The sequence below is a fragment of the Teleopsis dalmanni genome, chromosome 1, assembly GCF_002237135.1.
Source record: "Teleopsis dalmanni isolate 2A chromosome 1, ASM223713v2, whole genome shotgun sequence".
NCBI classification, from domain to species: domain Eukaryota; kingdom Metazoa; phylum Arthropoda; class Insecta; order Diptera; family Diopsidae; genus Teleopsis; species Teleopsis dalmanni.
The window spans coordinates 202,504,830-202,517,712 of NC_051846.1; positions in this window are offsets into that span (position 1 = coordinate 202,504,830).

Consider the following 12,883-nt stretch of genomic DNA (forward strand, 5'->3'; position numbering starts at 1 on the left):
GCTTACTCAAAAAGCAAAAAGCACTCAAAGTCTAATTTGAGTATAGTAACATATGAGAGCAAAATGTATGGGGAGCAGCAAACTGCACACACACACACACGCACACATAAACCAACCATTCTGCAAAGCACATATTTAATGTGTGTGATCTACATCCGCATCCGTTGTATTAATTAACACGAACTCATTTCATTTACATGTGTTGATGTGTGTGTGCATATTTTTACTCTCAGCATATTTTATTGTTTTTGTTATTTTCATTTGCAAAACATATGCACTCAATCAGCGTTGTTAGTCTCTTGGGGATACTACGACGAAGTGTTTCTTATTGTTGTTGCTGTTGTTGTTGTTGTCGTTTTGTTTTGTTTTTACTATTTTAACCCTTACGGCAAATGATTTTAATGCACAGTAGCAAAGGCTACAATTCGTATGAGTGGTGGTATTTTGCATGAACTCTTACGAGTTTACACTCAGAACTGAGTGGCATCATATATACTCAAGGTGCATTTTGTACTATGGTCAATTTGTTGCTCATGGAGTGCATTTGGTGTATATTGAGTTGTTTAAATTGCAACAATTTACAATTTACAACATTTAATAATCGAAGTCAAATTTATTGAACTTTAGTGCATTTTTTACGGTTTACCAACAAATAGTTTCGAAACTATTCCTGCACTCGACATGAAATGCAACTTCAGCCAACTTTTTGCTCAACATATGCTCTACTGAATTGTTTGCAATCCAATGTCTGTCTGTATTTATGCCAGCTGCAGTTACTTCAACTAATATTGTTGTTGTGTGTGTATTATGTAGTTCCTTTGGGGTAATTCTTTGATTATTCTCAGCCCTCAGCCCACTTTTTTTGTGCCTTTCCTGCCGTCTCAACGCAATTCTCATATTCTGGCACATCCTGGCAAGTGCAGATTTTGCATTATTACCAAAAACTAACCACGTTTTGTGGTATTCAAGTTGTGTGAAATAATATTGGTAGGCCATAAGTTGTTGCAGCTAACTGCACTTACTTTTGTTGTTGTTGTCAGTGTTGTTGTTGTTGTTGCAACAATTTGATTTTAAACATGTTAGTAGGTAGGCTGTGCAAAAATTGCTATTGACTTTATTTGGTATTAATTTCAGTTCAGAATTGAAGGATTTTGTTAATGAATTTAATTTTGAAACCAAAATTTGTGCAAACACATTTCAAATGAGACTCTTAATAAGATTTGTGGAATAATTTTAAGTATCAAATGTATATTTATAGTTATATTGGATTTTATTATATTTATTTTTATTTCATTTGTTCAAATCTTTATGGTAGATTTTTAAGAATGCAATTTAAATTAAAATAAGTTATTTTGTAAGTAATATTAAATTTGCAAAATTGCAAATTATATTTCTACACACACGAAGAATAAAAATAAACTGGCTTCTATAATAAGGATGGAGTTCAATTCTTTTGAAATGTTGCCTTTCAAGATTCCAAAATAAAATGAAAAACAAACCTATTATTTTATTAGAAATATTGGATGTAAAGCAAAAATGTTTGCAATAATATTTTTCTACAAAAAATATTTTTTTGAATACAAAATATTTTTCTACGAATTCAATTTATATTTTTCGTTCTTATATGAAAAAGTATTTAAACATGAATTCTAATTAAATGCTTTATAATTAGGTATATATAAATCATGCACACAATATATTATTAATTCAGCCGACGGCAAAATAAGAAAAAGTGCAGCATCACCCAATTAAAATGCAACCAAACAAAAACTGTTTATGATTTCAAATTGATGACAATATTAACTATATATGGAGTTATCTTCTAATGACAGGTGTATAGATATATCTTTTCATCTTAGTTCATCTTAATTATTAGAGTTGAATACCATAATTTTACTTAAGCGTAATAAAGCGCTAAAGCTAGATCAACGCTTCACAATGGACCTGATCAGAAAATAACTACATATACAGAAGAGGAAGAGATTAAAAAACTAAAATCGACTAATTATGTGGCAAGATATAGTATCATTTTCTGATGTGGATATAATTGAACATACTCCAGATAGGATTTAGCTGAATATATCAAAAACAATATGAAAGGAGTAGTCAAGCTGTAAAACAAGCTTAAAGTGGAATCTTAAAAGACAAGATTCCATGAATTATCAGGAAAAAGAACTAACCTTGCTATAGCAACAGATCTGTTTGCAGAAACTCGCCCAACTAACATGTTTTGTTTGTTTCATACCTCAACAAAATGTTGGAGATTACTTAACTGACAAAGTATATGAAAAATAAGTATTTGGGTGATCACAAAAATTAAGTACCATTGTTTTTGATATATTACGCGACAGTAACACTTCTAAGTATACCCTAATTAGTAGTTTTGAACCTTGCCATTAATAGTAATATGAATATCTACTACAAAAAAATATAGATAACGCTGTAAAATCGTTTGCCACTAAACATTTCAGTGACAGAAAGTAGATGTTTCAATATGTCAAGAAACAACGTCTTCCACTTGATAAAGAAATAAGGTTGCTCAGTTGATCTCCACCGCGGAGTGGTCTTAACAGCTTTAAATGTCAAAAACCGTCGATTAACAATAACTTAAAAACTCTTCAACAAAAGATGTTCTAGCTTTCAGTAAGCATGTTTGCTAAGTTTTGATGGTTTTGTTACTCATACGACATGTCATTTCAGTAGTAAAAGTTTTCATATGGGAGTAAATCTATTAAAAAAGCTTGGAAATGAACATTTGTAACCTTAAGCTACTTTTTTATTTAAAAATCAAATAAATTCCTATAAGTTAAGCTCAAAAGGAGTCTTTAGTTTAAAGCTGTACTAAAGATGTATGTTATGATACAATGGTGCAAATATTTTTTTTAAAAAAAAATTAATGTTTTGATAAAGAAGAACAACAATACGAATAATATTTCTCAAAAAGACAAGTGCAACATAAACAGACTTTTGAAAAAATTGTTCATTTTCAACAAAATTCAACAGTTGACCAATTTTATTTCACGAGCGAAATTTTCGCTTACACTTTTTTAACTTTCAAACCGATTTCTATATTAATATCTTCAATGCTTCAACATTTTGAATGAATTCAATTGCATTGATTACTCGTATATGTATGAAATAACAACAACAAAATAAGTAAAAACAAAGAAAATTGTTTCGTAAGAAAAAAACAATCCATAACAATGACAACAAATACTATAACAAGAATGAAACCAAAAATCAGCAACCAAATGTGGTCACGATACGAAGTACGTACAACAGTGCAAAAATAATAAACAATTACAAAAACAACAACACAAAAAGAAAATTTAAGAAAAATTATTTCATTTCTGAATAAAACAAATAAAAAGCATATTCTGCATAAAAAAAAGTAAAAATAAAGAACAAACACAACAACACTTTTGGGGTTGGTATGAACCGCAGAAGTTGTTGCTTCATCATCATGCTCGTCAAGCAAGCGTTGGGCATAAAAAGCACGATAGCAGCGCTGAGGCGCAAATGGTTTGAGTGCAGCCGCAACGCAACGCAACGTAACAAAGAAAACATCATACATGACCTACAGTAGCGGCGGCTTTCGCTCACAGTACAAAAACAAAAAATGTTGCGAAGAATAAATAAACCGGCGGAATAACAGACGGCGGATATGCGTTGGCCAATTGCACGGTTTCCGTTTCTCTTCGCGTTTTCATATGTAATTTTACCAGCAAACAAAAGTCAACAAAGTTGTAAAAAATACATTAAAAAGCGAACGAATATCAGTGCTAAAACAAAAAAAATCAATAAAAATATGCAACGACAGCATATCTGCACATATGCCTTCTTCTTCCTTACTGACCTCCACAATGCACCGCAATGACCATTTGTATACCACCCATTAGTCCCCACCATCAACGGACAGTTGTATGTCGGTTGAACTACTTCTGCTTTGCAAATTGATTCATGCAGTGTAGCCGCGCGTACGTGTGAAAAATTTCCTCTGTTTCCTGTTCTTTGTTGTTGTTTGCTATTTGTTACCACTGCATTACAATGCATTACATTTCTTTTTTCCTCTTTTTCATTTCTTCGCACTTATTTTCGCCAGTTTGCCGCATTTTCATATTTTTGATTTGCGTTGCGTATGCGTTATTATTATTTTTTTTTCGCTCGCTACAGAAGTTTTCTTCGCTTTTTCGATTATTTTTCGGTTATTTTTCGTGGCAAATAAAATACAAACAACAACAACAACAGTTGTTAAAACGAAGTAAAGAACATTGTTAACGTAGCACTTACCTCTGCTGTGTTTGCATTGTGTTTTCTTTGTACCCCGCACACAATTGTTTGGTGCAGGGTGCGCTGGCAAACTTGTTGACACTGCGATGTTGTTGTGAATGCGTTGACCGATTATTACTGTTGATACTCCATTACTATTGTTGTTGTTGCTGTTGTTGTTGTTAAATGCGAGTTTCTTTGCTTGCTTCAGTTGTTGTGTGTTTGCTTTTGTTTTCTTTTGATTTTTGAGGCCAACATTGAGGCCACCAATTTTGTTTTCTTTTATTCTGCATCCTGTTATTTTCTTGTTTTTGTTGGTTGCATATGAAAAAACTGTACTGAGTTTGTTTTATGGTAGGCACAGATTCGAGTGGAGTCGATTTTTGTTCTTGTAAATTTACACTTTTGTGGCGAGTTAATATGCAAGTGTCAAAATTATTTTACATGCAGAGCATATATTTTTTTGTTTTTTGGTAAGAATAGGTGTATGACTTAAAATAAAAATATATTTTCAATGTTAATATTAATATTGCATACAGTTTATTGTACAATAGAGGGCACAATAGATCTTTTAGGTCGCAGTGCAAGATTCCTCCTTTTATAGAAAGTATTGACCGAAAAAAAATATTATACAATAAATTGTATTTAAATATTTATAAAGACGCTTTTCAAACAGTAGTCAACTACAACAACAAGAATTCATTTTTATATTATTTTAATTAATTAAATTTTTGTCTGACCATAGTACAGCTGTTTCGAGTATTACAGCTGTTTCGAGTATGATGGCAAATACCCATCATTAGTGGTCTTGGAAATAATTCTTGTAATTAATTATTCGTAAATAATTTTTTTTTTTAACTGCAAGTACCAGAAATTGAACTCGTACCCTGTAAAATTTGAAGCTCAGAGTCAGCGCTGACCCAAAACCGTACTTGACTTTTGTGTTAGCTCATTTTTCTAGAGTTTTTGTTAATTGGCTGTGAAAGTTTTATTAACAAATTGAATTTTTGTTTTTATATTATAACCAGCTGTAGAATAACTATTTTTTTATTTTTAATTGTTAAATTCCAATACGTTTCTGTTTAAGTATTTCTAAAATTTTGAAATCTAGAAATAATATATCTATTAATTATTGATATCAGTAGAATTCTGATGGGATCCAGCACTATGGGTATTACTAGCTGAGTGAATCGCGTAATAAAGTACACTATAAGAGAATGGTAGAAGCTCTATGCTTCACTGGGAGATGTAGATGACAAAGGAAGAAGAATTGCTAGCTGAGTATAAACAATATCAATTTTATGGTAAGGGCGTTAATACTTTAATTAACTAAATTGTCTTCACTAGTATTTATTTTTGTATATATAAGCTTTTATATATATTGAAAAAATGTTCAAATGCACTTAAATTAATAAACATTATAAATAACATAAGTATTGCTACATATCATTTCATTATGTGGATTAAAATATAATTTTCAATAAATACGTAAACGTAATCTTCTTTTTATAGTTTACATTTTTTTTCCCTTCAGTTATATGCTAGCCATATCCTTAATTCTTTTTACTTCATTAAATTAATACGCCAACAACAGGACCGCAACAAATTAAAATCAATTTTTTATTGCATTTAATGCATAAAATGTTCAAACAAAAAGATTTTAACTCATTATGACGACAAATTTAAGTTGCAGCTTAATTGAATTTTTAATCCTTTTGTGTTTGCATACGAAACACCTCAAAAACACCAAAAATAAAAAAAGAACACAAAAAAACAAAAAACGCATGTAAAATTATGTGAAGCAAAAACGGCAGCGGCAGCGGCAGCGGCAGCACCATGGCTGCGTTGCAATGCAATGGCTATAGCCACTTACACATAAGAAAAGCATTTAACAACACTCAACACAAGCCACCTGGTGGTCATTTATATTAATAAACTAGCCCCAACAATACTAACAATAATAATAACAACAAAACACACGTAACGGCTTATTTTCTGCTTTTCTTTTTTGTTATTGGTTTTTATTTGTTGTTGTTGTTTTTTATTTGTTGTAAGTGCTTTAATGAAGGTGCAAACGCTTGCTTTACTGTGCAGTAGTGGTGAACTCAATTGAAGCTGTTTGCTTGTAGGTGACAAAGGCGATTGTAGCAGGCAGGTATTAAGTTTATGCCAGCGCTGAGCTTATTTTAATGAATATTGAGGATTAAAGGAATTTGTGGATTTTTATTAAATTATGTACTTTGGTTGCGTAGTACATGCGTTGCACTGTGCTGTGCTGAGCAGTGTTGGGCTGCACTACAAGTGCATGTTTCACATAAAGCGATTTTGTGTCAGTTGGCTGCATGGCTACCAACTGACCAAAACATCCGGTCATTCCATGTGTTGTGCCGCGTACAATAGTGCTGCAATATATGGTTTATATGGTGTATATGGTGTATAACCCAGAGCCAAGCACATTCAATTGTCGCAATTGGCGCAAACGATGATTTATTAAGTCATTAGCAATTGTGGGCGGTGTGGGCGGTTTGTATGCATGGGATACGCACTACCAAGCAATCAGTAAAATTGTATGCAATATTAAAAACGCCAACGGCTGCTTATGCACTCTGCTTGGCGACTGCTCGAACCAACCGCAACGCACTAAATGGACAACTTGTAATTCTTATTAATTGTGCGTGAGCGTATTGTTTGCGTTTCGCTGTGTTGATCATTTGTTGTCCATATGCTTAAAAGGATTGCATATGCATAATATGCTAAATTAAAAATGGCCTTCTGTACGAGATTGCAATATGGCTTGCATTTCAAGTATTTCACTTTACTTGCTTTACTTGTTGTTGTTGTTATTGTAGTTGTTGTTGTTGTTGTTTTTTGTCATTTTTACTGCTGCTATTAATATAATTTCACTTCATACGAATACTGTTCTTTGTTTCATAGTTGCATAGTTTTATTTTATTTTATTTTATTTTAATTTTTTTTATTTTCCCTACGTTTTCATTGTGTCCCTACGAGTTTTATGCTGAAATTATTTTAAAAATGCACATATTCGTCGTCCTTTGAGCGCCGTCTGCACAAGCGAAAAATGCACGTAAATTACAATTTTCACCTACAGAAGCGCATTAATGCGACAAATTAACTGGCAGCATTCATTGCTTACGTTAAGCCTGCCTTCTTTGTTAAAAGCTCATACACCCACACACACACACACACCCAACACACACATTGATTATGCTTTAACGCATATGCGTTAAATCGCTATGTTTATGTGTTTGTTGTTGGTTTGTTTGTAACTGTGGTATTATTTATTTATTAATTAGTGTAAGTAAAAATGTGTTGTGTGTGTGTTGTTTTCGTATTTTTGTGTTTATAATTTTTTTTTGCTTTTGCCTTTTTTTGTTGTTTGTATGGAGTTGCATAGCACAAAAAAAAAGATGGCCGAAGTTAATTTAAATTATTGACACATTAATTGCTGGATTTCTGCGAAGGCTTCACTTAATTTTCATAATTTAAGCATTAAAAATTCTGCGCTTAATTAATATGCAAAACTTATGATCTTTGTTGTGATTTAAAAAACAATTTCACAGATAAATTCTCATAATTTAAGATACAAAAAATATTGAAAAATTTATAAAAATATATATAATTGTTTTTAAGCAAACATTTTTTCAAATTTAATATTACTTATATTTTTAAAAAGAATATACAAAAAAAAATTTGCAAGTAAAATAAATAATAGTACAGTATTATTTTATAACAATAATCATATATATCTTTTAATATTTATATTTTAATATATTTTTGAAAAAAATGTGAACTTAAATATTTATAATTTAAAATAAATAAAAAATAAGCCCATCAACAAAAGTATCTAAAACATATTCTGACAATGGAGCAATAAATCCAAAATTAAAATATTAGGGGTAAATATGTATATTTTTGTATATTTTGATATACACACAAAACATTAATACCTTTTAAAATTAGGTATAAAAAACGTATTAAAATAGTAGTAAAAATGCGAAGTTGACAATTGTGATATGATACTTTGTACTACATATCTCTTGGTCATGACCAAAAACAGCACAGAATTAGTTTCAACATTCAACTTTATAATATCAACTAACTCTTATCAACTAGGTTCTTCTACCTTAAGACCATATGCACCACTAGAAGAGAACGACAGCAGTATTAGTAATAAAAACAGCACAGAATGAGCGTGACCATTCGTCATTATAATGTGCTCTTATTTTTATTAAAAATATAGCAAATCCAATAAATAAAATTACATTAAGAAATTAAAGATTTTGATCCTTTTTATTCTTATCACTAGAAGAGAAGGACAGCAGTATTAGTAGCAGCTTCTTTTACCTTTCTTGTATGTAGTTAAGCTGCTGCTAACAATTCTCCAACAAAATCAGGTCAAAAACGACTAAGTATAGATGGAAGTATGTACGAAGAGCATTATTGGGGGCTATTTTGCTTTTTATTTTAGCATCCTCAGCAAAACTTAATATCGATATACAGCCTGAATTCATCATTTTAAGGCTTTAACATTGATAAAAAATTTTTATGCTAAAACTTTTATATATGAATAATTTCTTAAAGATAATGAATATTATTGTTTTTAGAATAAATTTTATTTTTCTATAAGTCTAGTACAATTTTAAATGTCAGTTTTGCTAATTTAAATTATACTATATACATAGCGTATGAGTAACAATATCGTATGTCTAAAAAGCTCACAAGGGAATGATGAAAATTACTTTAGTTATTACGTTTTAATCCACCCTTTTACAACTAAATCACTTATCCCTTAATCAGAATTGCTAAGAAGAACTAGATATATTAGCTTTCAATAATTTTTTGTACGATAAAATAAATTTTAGAATCGATTTACAAGCAAATCACTTATTTTTAGAAAGTGAAATGTGTTATTTTTTATAGAAATGTTCACTGAAAACTTCTAATTAATAGTTGTATTGAGAATAAATACTTAAATAAATATTTTTCTATGATATGGTCCTTACTTCACTCAAATTCAATTTAATTTCATAATTTTAAATTTCGGAGCTATTTTGAAAAATATTTTATACTATATGACATTATTAGTCCTTTAGTAATGAATATTATAAAATTTTTTTGCACATTAAATGTATCCAAATTCCAAACTAATATTTCACCATCAGCTATATTTGAAACAAAAAAAAACTATTTATAATACTTCCCTAAATGTCTATATTAAAATATTTATGAGAAAAATAAAAAATAAAATTTATAAAAAATAATTAAACAAGAATTGTGTGTTATTGACACAAACTCTTCAAAAAAAAAAAAATAAATAAAATAAAAAAATCAAATAAAATAAATAAATTCACACACAAAATAAAGTGGCAACATCGTCATAAAGTGCGACCGGTTCGCTGCCACAATTGCAAGCCACTTTTGTGGCTTTTCTGGCACCACTGAAAATTGGTGAATGCTCTCGTTCACTTGTCCAAACGTTTAGGCTTTCCTCTTTTTCTACAGCAATAACAACAACAACAGCAACAGCAACAACATCAACAATTACAACATTTTCATATGCAATTCGCGCCTTTGCAAAAATCACACGAAATTTTTTGATTTTCTTTTTATTGACCGCAGCGCCCCGCACGGCCGCAGAGAGGCGCACGACACATAAAATTAAAAGTAAACACTTGAAATTGCATTGAACAAACGAACAAGAGCGTTAAAAAAATTGTCAAAACAAAAAAAAAACAGAAAAGAAAAAACAAGGATGATGTGTAAAAATAAAATGGCTGCCAATTGTTTGCGAAAGTGTTTTAAGCGTTTTACATGTTGCAGTTTTATTGCGACAACCAACAAAATTGCAATGCAGCTGATAATTGCTTAACAGCAATAAAAACGATAAAAATTTGTTATGATTAATTACAGTGTTAAATTAAGTTTAAAAAAATGTATAAAGCATGGCATAGTTTTAGGCGCACTGCAATTTAATTTAATTTTAACTTTTTTTATTAATAAATTCATTTTCATTTTCATGCCTAATTGCTGCATGTTTTATTAATTTAGCTTTGTGTTGTGAATTTTTTTTGTTTTTGTCATTCTATAAACACAATAATTTTTTTTTTTTGTGTTGTACTTTTATTTGTGGTCGTGAGTTGGTTGACCACTCAAAACACACCCGCGCGCCATATACAAATCACTGCCGCTGCCGCTGTCTGGGCTTAGCGTGAGTACATAAATTGTAAATAACTTGAGTGGTTTGTGGACGTGTACATAAATATATTTAAATAAATTTAATTTATATAAAAATACTATAACTTTTTGCTGATATGTATTGCGTAATGATTTTTTCTATGTACTGCTTTTGCCGTTTATGATAATCATCATCATCATCATTCCGGCCATTACAAATTGTGCATATTTGTTATTTTTATAATTGTTGACTTTTTTCGTTGTCCTTTTTTATTATATTTTATTTTTTTTTTTTTTTCATTTTGCGTTTTTGATTTTATTGCCATTTTATTTGGCTTGTTTTTTTTCTCCCGTTTTTTAGCTTGGTCAACCATTGAATTATCAATTTGGTGGTGAAACTTGTGGTGAATAGGTGCGGTTCACCACTGATTTTTTAAGGTTCATATTTTTATTTGTTTATTATCGTTTTTATTGTCCGCAATAATTTGTTGCATTCACGAGTCCTTTTGCCTTAAATGCTAAATTGTTGTGATTTTAATGCGAATTGTCATTTAATTGTTGAAATTTCAATTTTATTTGATTTCAAACGTGAAAAATTACAAAGGTGAAAAGCTGAAACAAAACAAATATGTCCTTTGCCAACTAAAACTACAAAAGAATTACATTACAATTATTTACTAATAAAATAATTATGATAACAAGATATCAATCCTTTCTCATGGCACCAGGAAAATTATTGTTAGCAGCTCACATGGGTAATAGTTACCGGAAACTTATATTTTCACACACGGACTTACAGAAACGATTTCTGAAAAGAAAATCATGCGGATGATTTATAGCCTTCCGAGCAAAACAAAGCACTAGATCAGTAGTTAAGAAGTAGTTATTCTGATGAGCTAGTCCTATTATTAAGATATCGAAAGAAAATGATAAAGCAATATTTTTACCTTCTACTCACAGGAAAAAAGAAAACATATATTCAGGTATGGATTAGCTGAAGCAATTTTTGAAAGGCCAAATGATGAGCTGCATCAGTTGATGAATAGAGATACCGTAATTGAATACGCTAAGAAGTGGAAATCACAGTGGGTTGGTCATATTTTAAGAATACCGGAGACCAAAACTCAGAATAACATTTTTACCAGCTATTTGTCAAAGAACAGTAGACAACCACAAAGAAATTGAATAAATAGACTGCATAATAAAAAAACAAAAATGTCAATAAGTGGATAGATAGATAGAAGGTTAGTATTTGAGAACTTCAGATCTCTCAAGAACTGCTATACCTTGATAAGATTATGTCCACTCTCTTCATCTCTGTTAATAAGCATTATCTTTAATCAGAATTGCAGAAGCTACTGTAGAAGAAGAATAAGAAATATAGACTGAATTTTCTATAGTAGGCCTAAGTTACTTAAGCTAAGCTACTATGCAACCTTGATGTGCAGCAGCAATCCATCTTATAGAAGACGGTCTTACAAAGATCTTTGCTTTTATACCACAATGAAGTATAAAAGGACAATTTTTAAGTATAATAATATTGAATAGAGATAGCTTAATTTAAACCGTTAAACCACTATATTGTTGTAAGGATTTAAGCAACGTCTTTACTGCATGAATACAGAAGAACATTTACGGAAAAATAATCAGAATTTGAGACATAGAGTGAAAATTTTAGTAATAATTTTAGTTAACAAAGAAGTTCATAATTCGCTTAGAAGATTAAGAAATACAAAATTAAATTGATTCAAAAAATATGGGAAATATAACATTTTTCTTAACTGTCTTCAAAGGACTTCAATCCTTTTAATATAAGCTTTTCACTCTGTATGTAAAGCAAACTAATATTTCAGATTCTTTAATCTTTTAAATCCATATATGACATGTCAAAAGCAGTGATAAATATAATTTACTTAGATAGATTGATTATCTAATGAATATTTTATACAGAGACTTGTGGACGATATGCATCATTACTTCACATTCGCTAAGTGTGTAGGAGCTTATTTATATTCAATATTCGATAGGAATGGACGTCCAATTCACTTGGTAATATAGGAAGTTTCGCGTATTTGATTATTATTGTAAGATTTAATTTGATATTGTTAAAGCTATCTTATCAAATTCCTACAGTACTTTATCTCCTATTTATCTTTGGACTGTCACAAGTTTTGAGTCCCTGTTCAGATCCCAGTTACTGATTCACTATGGGAATTCAATACTCTTCACACTGCCATTGTTTGACAGGTTTGAAGTTTGTTCTTTTCATAATAGAATATAAGTATACCAAATAAAATAATTTTTATAATTCACTTTCAAATTTAAAATAATTTATATTATAATATAATATTCACTTCGTATGATGTGTTTTATGTATGACTAGATCATGCGTTAGAAAGTATGAACTGTTTTTGTTATA